The following is a 12,920-nucleotide window of genomic DNA, read 5'->3' as shown; positions in this document are numbered from 1 at the left end:
GTGCATCCTTGAAGATAGTTGTAACACCCTAGGCAAATCCCACATCGCCCACGAACATGAGTGATCATGGGATTATAAGGTAATACTCACGCTTAAATGACACAACGCGTTTTGGGACCACAGGCTGAGCAGAAGTGTGAGTACGTTGTGGTTAAGTGTGCTCGGACGAGAGCACTACCAGGATGGGTGACCTCCTGGGAAAGTGCTTCTCGTGTGTGGTCGCCAAGAAAAATCCGTGCGCCTGCGGGCAAAGCGGACAATATTGTGGTCATGTTAAGCTGGGGTGTTACAGAATGGTATCAGAGCCACTCATGTGCCGTTGGGGGTGGTGGGGCAAACCTCATCGAGGACGATGAGTCCCTAAGGGGGGGGTGAATGTAACACCCTAGGCAAATCCCACATCGCCCACGAACATGAGTGATCATGAAATTATAAGGTAATACTCACGCTTAAATGACACAACGCGTTTTGGGACCACAGGCTGAGCAGAAGTGTGAGTACGTTGTGGTTAAGCGTGCTCGGACGAGAGCACTACCAGGATGGGTGACCTCCTGGGAAAGTGCTTCTCGTGTGTGGTCGCCAAGAAAAATCCGTGCGCCTGCGGGCAAAGCGGACAATATTGTGGTCATGTTAAGCTGGGGTGTTACAATAGTGGGCCAACAAAACCCGGAATCGAACACCTTTTTCGTGGTGTGATTCGAACCGAAGTGGCCTCCCGTGGGCCCACTATGACAATTCCTTAAAATATCCCAGGCTTCTTGCCCATAAACGCATCTCCTTATCACTTGATCCACCCCGATGCGAAACAAGTGTGGGTCATCCCAAAAGTAATACCTTAAATCATTGAAAAACTTTTTCTTTTGTTGGTAAGACAAGCCTTTTCATAAAACATTTGACGCTAAGTAATTTGAAAAATCGGCGAACCATGGGACTTCATCAACTAGGTCAATTCTCATTAAATGCTCATCTAGGAATGTATCCCGAATTTTGGACTCATCTAAGGGTCGTAGTCACGATTATCTAACCTTGACAAATGGTCGGCCGCCACATTCTCGGCTCCCTTTTTATCCCTAATTTATATGTCAAACTCCTATAAAAGTAGCACCCAACAAATCAAATGATGCTTTGCATCTTGCTTTTGAAAAAGGTACTTCAACGCGGAATGATCCGTGTAGACGGTCGTCTTTGAAAGTACAAGATAAGATCGAAACTTATCAAAAGCGAACACTACCACAAGAAGCTCCTTCTCGGTAGTGGTGTAGTTCAATTGGGCCCCATTTAGGGTTTTGCTTGCATAGTAAATCGGTCTAAAGTGTTGGTAAACTCTTTGACCAAGAACTGCGCCTAGAGCATAATCGCTCGCGTCACACATCAATTCAAAGTCTTTGTCCCAATCGGGAGAAATAAGAATTGGTGGATTAATAAGCTTTTCCTTCAACAAGTTGAATGCTTCGGTGCATTAGTCATCAAACAAGAAAGGTTGGTCCTTTTCTAGCAATTTGGTCATAGGGCGGGCGATTTTTGAAAAATCTTTTATGAACCGGCGATAGAATCTCGCGTGCCCAAGAAAACTTCGGATTTCTTTCACATCCGATGGTCTAGGTAGCTCCTTTATCACACTAATTTTAGCCTTGTCAACCTCAATTCCCGCCTTGGAGATTTTATGGCCCAAAACTACCCCCTCGTTGACCATGAAGTGACATTTTTCCCAATTAAGAACCAAATTTGCATTTTCACAACGAGTTAACATTTTATCAAGATTTTTTAAGACAATGATCGAAAGAGTCACCTTAAACCGAAAAATCATCCATGAAAACCTCCATAGTATCCTCAAACATATCGGAAAAGATAGCAAGCATGCATCTCTAGAATGTTCCCGGGGCATTGCATAACCCGAAGGGAATTCTACGATAGGCAAATGTGCCATATGGGCACGTAAAGGTCGTCTTTTCTTGATCCTCGGGGTCTATCGGGATTTGGAAGTAACCCAAAAACCCATCAAGAAAGCAATAGAACTCTCTCCCGGCTAAACGTTCGATCATTTGATCGATGTAAAGAAGTGGGAAATGGTATTTTCTCGTTGAATCATTTAGACGCTTATAATTTATACATACGGGCCATCCTGTGATGGTTCGGGTCGGGACAAGCTCATTTTGGTCGTTTAAGATCACCGTGGTCCCACCCTTTTTGGGCACCACTTGGACGGGACTCACCCAAGGTGAGTCGGATATTGGATAAATAAGGCCGACGTCTAATAGTTTGATCATTTCCTTTTTGACAACCTCTTTCATGTTTGGGTTAAGTCTTCGTTGTCGTTGGACAACCGGTTTATAGCTCTCCTCCATGAGGATCTTGTGCGTGCAATACGATGGATTGATCCCCAGGATGTCCGTGGTCTTCCATACTATGGCCTTATGGTGAGACTTAAGTAATGAAACAAGTCGGGTCTTTTGGTCTTGGGTGAGTTTTGAAGAAATAATCACCGGAAGTTGGTTTTCTTCCTTAAGATAAGCATACTCAAGATGCTCAGGGAGCTCTTTAAGCTCAAGAGTGGGAGGCTCCTCCCATGAAGACTTGATTCGAAATCTATCTTCATGAAGGATAGACTCAAATGACTCTTCCCGATTTGTCTCATTTTCACTTTCAAATCCATCTACATTAACTTTCATCAATTCCCTAAAATCGGCCTCTAAATCCACAATCTCATTATCACAAGTTTGGTCAAATTCCGAAGTATCAACCTTTAAAAGCTTTTCAAGTTCATCATGCACATAAATGTCAATATGGTCTAAAGCATAGCACTCATCATCATCTGTGTTATTCGGTTGCTTCATAGCTTCCCAGATATTGATGGTTACACGCTTTTCACCAACTCCAATATGGAGTTGGTTGCGTTGTACTAAGATGATGGTGTCGGCGGTCGCCAAAAATGGTCTACCTAATATGAGGGGGACTTGAAGGTCCTCCTTCATCTCCATGATAACAAAATTGACCGGGAACACCAAGGAGTCAATGCTAACCAAGATGTCCTCGTCGATGCCAATAGCGGTATCAAACGAATGATTGGCCAATCTTATTCTAATTCAGGTCGGATTAAGAGGTCCAAGACCAAGTCTCTCGTAAAGTGAATGGGGCATTAGGTTAATGCTTGCACCTAAGTTGGCTAGTGCATTGAACACTTCTGATTCACCAAACATACAAGGGAAAACAAATTTCCCAGATCTCCTAACTTCTTAGGAATCCTTGGCCTTGATGCAAGAATCTTGTTCACTCCTCTTCAATAAAGAAAGAAGTTTTGTCATGATATTTACCCCTTTGAGATATTAGCTCCTTGATGAACCGACTGTAGTTTGGCATTCCTTTAAGCACATCGGTTATTGGCAAGTTAACCAAGATGTTTTTCATCATTTCTTGAAACTTTTTGTATTGAGCCGCCAACTTGTCCTTCTTTAAAGCTTTTGGATATGGCACCGGTCTTGTAACCTTTGAAGATTCATCACCCTTTTTCTTACTCGATTCATCATTACCCGTACCCTCGGTTGAGTTGACCTTTTCTTTACCCTTCTCCTTATTGACCCCGGTTTCCTCTTCAATAAAACTTGGTAGTGGTTCATGGGTTATAAAGGGTTGTGGATGGGGATCTTCAATCCCTTGAGTGGTTAACCCGCTTCAAGTGGTTATGGTGTTGACATTTTCATTTCGGTTTGGGTAATTAGGGTTTTGGTTGGTGCCTTCGATGGGAATCACTCTTGTGTTGTTGTTTTGTTGATTTTGGTTTGGTTGATGGTTATTGTTGTAGTTGTTGATTGGGTTAACTTGAGTATTTGAAGGTAAGGTTCCTCGTGGTCTTTCGGAAACTTGACTTGAAAGTCTTCCAACGGCATTCTCAAGGTTTTGGAATGAGGCTTGTTGGTTTCGGATTTGTTGCTTCAAGAGCTCATTTTCTTTCATTAGGAAAGCTTCGGTTGATTCTACCTTCTTGATGTAGTTTTGCATGATTTCTTCTAAGCTCTTTGTAGGTTGGAATTGTTGGATGTTTTGTTGAGGTTTTTGATTGTAACCTTGGTTATTTTGTGCTTGACTATAACCTTGGTTGTTTTGATAATTCGAATTGGTTTGGTTGTTATAAGGTTGATTGTTTTAAGGTTGGTTGTTTTTATATTGGAAGTTGTTGTTTCGGTTTTGGTTGTAGTTGTTGTTATAACTTTGGTTTCGGTTTTTGTTTGTGAATCCGGGTGGTGTATTGGTTTGATTATTGAATGACACTTGTTTTTTATTAGGATTGTAGTAGCCTTGATTAGATGTTCCTCCCCGTTGATAGTTTTGATTACTCACATAGTTCACATGAGCATCCGAATTCATGAGAATATCATCTAGATCAATATTATTGCATTGAGTAATTTGAGGAAAATTCTTTGTGAGATGTGGACCCTCGCATCGTTGACAACCGACTTGCATTGCAACTACCGTTTGTTGAACTTTTCTCAACTCCTTCCTAAATGTTTGAAATTGATTGTTCAAGCTTGCAAGCGTCACTTGCCCATTATCACTCTCAACTTGTGTTACACTTTTCCTTGTCAAATCTCGCGGTGAAGGTGCCCATTCATATGTGTTGACCGAGATATCTTCTAATAAAACTTCGGCCGCATTTGGTGATTTATACATAAATACCCCACCGGATGAAGAATCAAGATATTGCTTTGTTAAAGTATTACAACCCCAATAAAATGTATTGATGTACTCCTTCTTCGTCAAGGCATGCGGTGGGCAAGCCCTAAGTAACTTCTTGATTCGTACCCATGCATCATATAAACTCTCATCACCCCTTTGGGTGAACCCATTAATCTCCATTCTAAGTCGCTCTACTTTTGACGGTGGGAAGAAGTGATTGATAAACTCATTTGTTAATTCTTGAAAAGACCTTATGGAATCGGATGACAAACTTCTCATCCAAGCTTTTGCGTCTCCTTGAAGTGTAAAGGGGAATGCCCTTAACTTAAAAGCGTCATCGGTGACGTTTTTGGTTTTGTAAATATCACAAAGATCATTGAAGTGTTGAATGTGTTCAAACGGATTCTCATCTATCAAACCGTGAAAGTATGTATCCTTGATCAACGTGAAAAAGTTACCCTCAATCTTCCAATTATCCGCTTCAATTGGTGGTTTGGTAATAGCCGGTGCTATCAATGTTGGTGCAACCAATCTAGCGTTTCACATTGGTGTGTCGTTCGGATCATTCAATGACTCTTGATTAACCGGAGGACCATTAGGATTGCCCTCTTCATTAAGAATCGGTTGACCGTTAGGATCCATGTCTTCTAAACAAAATGGCAAAGCTTCGAAATTCTTTCTTAATACCCTTGCTTCTCTACGATTATAAACCCCGTGCATGTGTTTTTCCGGATCGAAGAATGGATGTGTGAACTCTTGATCCTTGTGAGACCTTGTTTTCATACACCAAAGGCACCTATCCTTCAATCACAACACAAACACAAGCGGTTTTTCCAAACAAAAATAATATATAAAATGCGAAAAGTAACTTCCGTAAGGGTAAACCCTTACGAAAGGATCGAACAATCAAAAGTTCAAACCAAACACCTAACTAGGCTAACCGCTCCCCGGCAGCGGCGCCAAGAAAGTGTGATGGTGTGATGCTATGCATAACTTTTACCCTCTAAATTTATATTTGATTCAAACACTAACAAATAAGCACACACAACTAATGAGCACTTAAAACCTGGTTATTATAGCACTTCAATGTAAGTATTCTTATCAAGTTCGTCCCAAGGGAGCGGTCTAAGTCAAGTGTTTGAAACTGTCGATTGTCCTAGGGTTTGTTTGATTGGGGGGTTTCGACTGGTATTAACTAACAACTAAAACTTGTTCAATTAAACAAACTTAAACTAAACGAATAAACTAGTAGCAAGAAACAAGTAGCAAAGTATTAAGACTTAAATCAAATAAACTAAGAAGTGTTCACTTATCTAATCCTCTATATGTTTGGCTTGCTCCATTTTGCCTATTTTGCTATCTCATTAGTTGTTGAACTATTAAATGTTTAGAACCACTTCCAAACCTCAAATCAAATGACACTCCGCGAATTCACATAAGCATTGTATCCTAAGATCGAGTTAAGCATGATTTGGTCATTAAGATTGAGCTTGGGTTGAAATGACTTAAAATCCCCAACTATCGAAATCACTTAAGATAATCGGCACTACTATGTTGACTAAAGGCCAATTGAAAACCAACCTAGATCAAGAAGACAATCACTTGCAATTCCTTAGCTAGTTGTCTAGATCACCTAAGGTGTTGAAGCACACATTGATTCACTTCTCAAATCACTAAGAGAGCTACTCAACATTTGTAATCAAAGTCAAGCCTAAAACAAACTCATAGCAATGGATCTTTAGCTAACTCAACAACACATGATCATGTAATTCATTCAAACAACAATAATCAATTGATTTGGGGCAAACACTAGCATTAGAGATTCATAGATAAGCAAACATAAAGGATTTAGCCAATCATGGCTAAGATCAAACTCATAATAATCAAAGAAACATAAACAATCATCATCTTCAAGCTATTACAAGTAATCAATGCAGAATAAGTAAAATAAAGTAAAGATTACAACCCAAAATGTAAAGAAGATGAAGATCTAAGCTAAACAAAGATGGATTTTGAGCAAGCTTCATTGAATCCTTCCTTAAACACCAATGGATGATGAAATTAGGGTTTAGTGTGTGAAATTCGGACCCTAAATAGCTGCTCTCTAAAGATGCATAAGAAAATGACCTAATCTCGTCCCTTTTATAGTGCTGAAAATCTGGGCTGAAACAGCGACGGGAGCGCCGCTTCTGGCTCAGGAGCGGCGCTTTTGGCTTTAATGAGGAGCGGCGCTTTTGATGAAGAACGGCGCTTTTGGCTCAAATCAGGGACGACACTTTTGTTGGAGGAGCGACGCTTTTAACCGGATAGGAGCGGCGCTTTTGCTCACTGATGAAGAATGGAACTGAAATGTGCATGAGAATGTCGCTTTTTCAGCAGGTGCGGCGCTTTTGATCCACAGGAGCGGCGCTCTAGGATGAGGAGCGGCGCTTTTGATGCTGATTATGCACTTTTCAATTCATTAGCCAATTTTGCCCAAGATTTGGTAGATTTTACACCAAATCAACTCCTTATCCCTCAATTTACCAATTAGCTCAGTAGCACACAAAATAGGCCTCGAGATAGTCAAAAACTGAACAAAGTGAGGTAGATAACGCGGAATAAAATATATATAAATGGAGCGATATCACCTGCATTTTGGATGGGGCTAACCGGTATGGAGTTTTTGCAATAGGTGCAGCTCTCGACATTAAATCAATTCGAAACTCTACTTGTCGATCAGGTGGAACACCGGGCAATTCATCTGGAAATACATCAGAAAATTCACAAATAACAGGAATATCTTTCAATTCATGAACAACTTTGTAGTATCAACCACATTTGCTAGATAAGCTTGGCACCCGTGTGATAAGAATTGTTTCGCACGAGCATAAGAACAAATAGGAACGACCTGTCGGGACTGTTCACCATAAATAATCATCTTTTTTCCACTAGGAGCACGTAAAAGAACAAGCTTCTTATGACATTTGATAGTTCCTTTATGATCACCCAGCCAATCCATACCGATAACAACATGAAATTTTCCCATTTTCATTGGAACCAGATCGATTTTAAACTGCTCATCGTTAATTTCAATAATACAACCCCTGTATATGTCGATAACAATCACTAACTTGCTATCGGCTATTTCAACTTCTAAAGGATAATCAAGCTTGCACATAGGTAAATTAAAACGTTCACAAAAAGAGAGTGACACAAAGGATTTAGTAGCTCCAGAGTCAAAGAGAACGTGTGCAGGCATATTATTAACAATAAAGGTACCCGTCACAACGTCATGAGATTTCTTTCCCTCCTCTGTAGTCAACTGAAAAGATCGAGTTTTGGGTTTGAAATTCTCGGTTGCAGCTCTCCTCCCTGCGTCTTTTCTCTATTCAGCTTTCTTCATATCTTCCTTCAACTTTGGGAAGTCTGCCTTTAGATGGTCATTTCCATAACAATAAAAACGTAATCGAAAAGGACTCGAACAATCTCTGCCCAAATGCTCAGTACTACCACAACCAAAACAAGACTGCTGTGTTGCACACATACCCAAATGTCGTTTACCACATCGGTTATAGACAGGAGCATTTCCAATCCCGCCCTTAGACTGCTGAAATGGTTGTTGTGGTGGTTGGTATCGCTGCGGTTTCTGATACCTTTGCGTTGTGAAGGCCTATACTGCGTTTGTTGTTGCTGGGGTGGCCTTTCATCGTATCTTGTTTTCTTTGATGGAGTATGATAAGATGAAGACGGTACCTGCTCAGTCTTCCTCTTCTCAGCAATATAAGTGGATTTCCTTTGAAGTTATCTTTCATGTTTTAAAGCTTTATTCATCATTTTAGACACGGTATCATAGAGAACGGGATCAATAAACTCGCTAATTTCGGGTTTCATGTGGCGGTGGTAATGATCACGTAACAACGTTGGATTAGAAGTGTACTCGGGACAAAAACGAGATTTGTTATTGAACAGACCCGTATATTCAGAAATAGACATCTCACCCTGATCAATGGAAAGAAATTCCTCCTTCAACTTCTCAACTTCTGCATTAGGAACAAACTCTTCAACAAACATTTCCCTGAAAGTATTCCAAGGAAATTTAGCGGCTGTCTGAAATCCATAAGTCTTAGTTTGAAGATCACACCACTCATGAGCACGACCATTCATTTAGTGAGTAGCAAATAACACTTTCAACCTTTCAGGACATTCACAGAGCATGAATGTCCCCTCTATCTCATATATCCAACGCATACTAATCATCGGATCCATCTCCCCATTAAATTCCGGGGGTTAACAATTTGCAAAATTTTTGAAATCAAACCTTTCCGTTTCTTTATTCATATCAAGATTGACTGTTTGACGTTCCGGACCTTTATCATTACCTTGAATAATAAGGTAGCGTTGCACAAATTCGTTAAGTTTAGAAGTTATGGTCTCTGTTACACGCGAGAGTAAGGTAGGTGCAAAACTCTCCAAAGCTAAAGCAACTTCCTGCTTAATAGCACCCCTGCCTGAAGGATCAGCGTCATCAAAGGTATCCTCCTCATGATCAGGAGAATCTTTTGGGGGTCTCTCAGTCTGATTTTCCGCCATTAATCTTTCGGTATCACTAGCACCTTTCAGAGACGATTCGAAGCATCCATTTACTAGAAGATAACAAAAATTAGATAACGACAAATTTGTACTTATATTAATTTAGAGCTAATTACCCCCAACTTCCATCATTAAGGATAACCTACATTCGTCTCGTAATCCATTTAGAGTTGTTGAACCCTCCATATGTCTTGGTGTAATATAACCACGTTGGCCAGGCGTCGTTATATTGCACTAAATACATACTTCATTTTCAACATTCCTAAACAAACCTAAGTTCGAATGTCATTTCCCTTAATGTCACATACATCTACTTACAACTTACCCACAATTCGGCAAATTTACAATCGGCTATAATCTAAGGGGAAAGCATATTCGGCAGTTAAATCACAGTATGATATTTGACACTAAACATACGCAATCTAAACATACACAATCTAGGTTTAAATCTAGACAATCCTATCGTGGATTATCTAAATCCCTTAAACCACAACTCTGATACCAAGTTATTACGCCCTTGATATTGAGATTTTTTTTTTTTTTGCGTGTGTGCAGCCACTTTTCAACATATTCCGGGTCCAACATAGGCAGATTTAACACTTTAGACTATGACCATTGAAAAGTACGCTCTTCCGCCTTTCCATAGACAGCTTATTCATTAAAAACAGAGTAATGAGTTGAAAGTTATGATCTATCGAAAACAGCCCCCGACTGAACTTTTTATAAGTGACCTGCTGTTGCTGTACAGAGGCAACTCAGCAGCAGCTGCAATACTCCGTTTTGACGTCCATTTAAAACTTGTTTACACTCAAAATTACCAAACATATTATACACCGTTTTAAAGATTGTCGCAAATACTTTCAATCTCAATTATCTTTTTTCATCCAAACTTAACCGTGTTTAACTTATGAGCCCGCAAAATAGGCCCGAGAGTCGTTTTAACATCTTTGCCCAAAATGACACCTAAATTGGTTGACGACCCAAATTCTTATCCAACGCACCCGAATGACCCAAAATCAGTCCACAACCCTAGGATGACATTCTAAACATGTTAGAAGCTTCAGATTCCCAAATTAATACGAATGGGTCAAAATGGACAATTGTGACCTAAATACATTATAATTTCCCACTATAAACAAAATATATTTAAAACTCGTTTTTAAGATACCAAGACCTGCCAATACACTTAACATGACATTGTGGACGTGTACAGATCTACAAATACCCGTTTTGACACTACATAGTCCAAACGGGTAGAGGGGTCAAAATGGGCAGTTAAGACGCTTTTAATATACAACACCTGCTATTTCATTATAAAAGCTACAATTTAATATTTCAAACCAACAAACATACATTTACATACTGAAAGTGATCAAATCAAACCATACTACTAATATACGACAATACCAAAAACGACACTTTTAGTTTTAACTTCAAAAAGGGCGTGCACCAACACTAGTAGCAACATAACTGTGATCAAAAGAGATGTAACCTACTATCAAGATCATCCACGTTCCGACTTGACTACTTCTTTCCCATGCCTTTTTCCCTTAGAACTTTCAGTACCTACAATATTAACGGCTTAAAAAATAAGCTTTATGCTTAGTGAGCATACAAGAATTAAACAAATAACATACAACATTAATGTACATAAATAAACATTATGCACATCATTCATTACTGCAAGACTGCAAGGCTGCATAGGATCCTTTCAGCATATATAAACGGCATATATTCGGCTTTTCATATGTTAATCGGCAATAACGGCAATAACAGCAATAGTATAGTATATGTATAACTACATAAATACTGCATAACTGCATTAGTCATATTAAATCTATTACACAATTGTAATCTGATTCATTAGGACCCTGCTACCCTTTTTAAGTCCAGTATACTCACCTTAACTAATTATAATTTTAACACGATCACGCCTTAGTCCTTAGCACCTAACAAACAACACAATAACAACTCATGAAAATGTTATAACTAATTTAGTGACTATCAGACTATATCAACTATATCAGAATGTATAGTGTGACTTTTAAAGTCAAACTTCACTATATAATCTTGACTAAGACTATGACCCTACTTAGTGTATTCATGTCGAAATTAAGTATTAATTCATCTATAGTACATCTAATTGAACCAGTTCAATTAAGCAAAACCGCGAATTAATATTTTTTTAACCAACTTCACCCTTTTCACCATCCAATTAACAGATTGATACAACCCACATGTTTTATAACAACATAGGAACATAACCCTACCTTAAATTTGATTAATTCTAACCCTAGTCATTTTAAAGTTAGTCAATTTCTTTGTATTCAACCGATTAAATCAAGATTAAGGGATTACCTTGCGTTCTAGTAATGATTCTAGGTCGAATTGCAATCAAAACGGACGAATTAGGCTTCGATTTGGTTGAGCTAGGGTTGTGGGTGTTCTTCTGTACGTATGGGAGGGAACCAAAAGAAGTTTCTGAATGATACAGAGACTAAAAGAAGCATCCTGATGTATTTTAACTACTTATTTAATATTTTCATTTTAAACCCTAAAGTTTCAGCTTCTTACTCTTTTAGTCTCTCGAGTTTCATCAATTCTACCCTTAATAATTTTCTAGATTTTACGTATATAATTTAACGAAAACATATAAAAATCACTATACGACTAGATAACGATAACAATAATAATAAAATATTATTATTATTACCTCGAAAATTTGGGATGTAACAATATATATATATATATATATATATATGTCGATAATTTGTTTTGTCTTTTCCTTCAGATTTACATCTATTCCCTCACACTTGGGTACTAATTGTAATTTATCAGGGGTATAAAAGTTAAATTAACTATTTAATATAAACACACCAAAATTTTTGAACGGATTTATCTTTCTGTTCGCCGCAAGCTAGGTTCCAACGCCATCACCGTTCAACTCGAAATAATTTTACAAACACAAAGCAATAAATTGTAATTGACACGGCGCTTCGATGCACTACCAACGGAGCATTTCTTTTTAGCAATAGATATGGAAGTGATTTGAATTTACAGTTTAAGTCCAAAATATTTATGAACACACAAATATAACTATTTTAATTTTCATTATACATAACGACCCCCTGAGTACCTTATTTTGCTGAAATGATTAACAACTTTTCTAGAATTAAACTCGCGGGTTACACTTTTATTAAAAAAATTGTATATAATAATTCTGAAATAATATAACTTAGACTTTACTAACGTTACGTTCCATGACAAATTTTCAATGTACTTAATTATTACGTAGTATATAATTTATATGTAATTAATATCACGGGCTCTTAAACTCAAAAGAACTTTTAAAATTCGTCAACACCACGGACTCTTAAACTCAAAAAACTTTTAAAATTTGTCAACACCACGGGTTTTAAACTCAAAAGAATTTTTAAAATTTATCAACACCACGAGCTCTTAAATAATTCTTATATTTTTCCTATTTATTAGTATCGTTATTTACATACCAATATGAACTGCAAATTACATTTTATGCACGGTTTTTTACATACCCGTGCAACGCATGCACGAGCTCAAAAACCTAGTATGTGTGTATATGTGTGTGTGTGTGTGTGTGTGTGTGTGTGTGTGTGTAGAGAGAGGATCAATGGAGAACCAAGGGTGGGAGAGAACCC

At 38.4% G+C, this 12,920-nt stretch overlaps 1 non-coding gene across 1 annotated transcript; it reads left to right on the top strand.

Moving 5' to 3' along the window:
- The first annotated feature begins 4,753 nt into the window (after positions 1–4,753).
- On the top strand, positions 4,754–4,860 carry LOC139856607 (small nucleolar RNA R71). Its single transcript, XR_011762078.1, has one exon. It is a non-coding gene; the product is annotated as a small nucleolar RNA R71 (small nucleolar RNA).
- The last annotated feature ends 8,060 nt before the right edge of the window (positions 4,861–12,920 follow it).

This window comes from Rutidosis leptorrhynchoides, chromosome 6 (genome assembly GCF_046630445.1).
Source record: "Rutidosis leptorrhynchoides isolate AG116_Rl617_1_P2 chromosome 6, CSIRO_AGI_Rlap_v1, whole genome shotgun sequence".
Taxonomy (NCBI): domain Eukaryota; kingdom Viridiplantae; phylum Streptophyta; class Magnoliopsida; order Asterales; family Asteraceae; genus Rutidosis; species Rutidosis leptorrhynchoides.
Note: the sequence above shows the minus strand (reverse complement) of the source record. Positions and strands in the feature narration are given on the sequence as shown.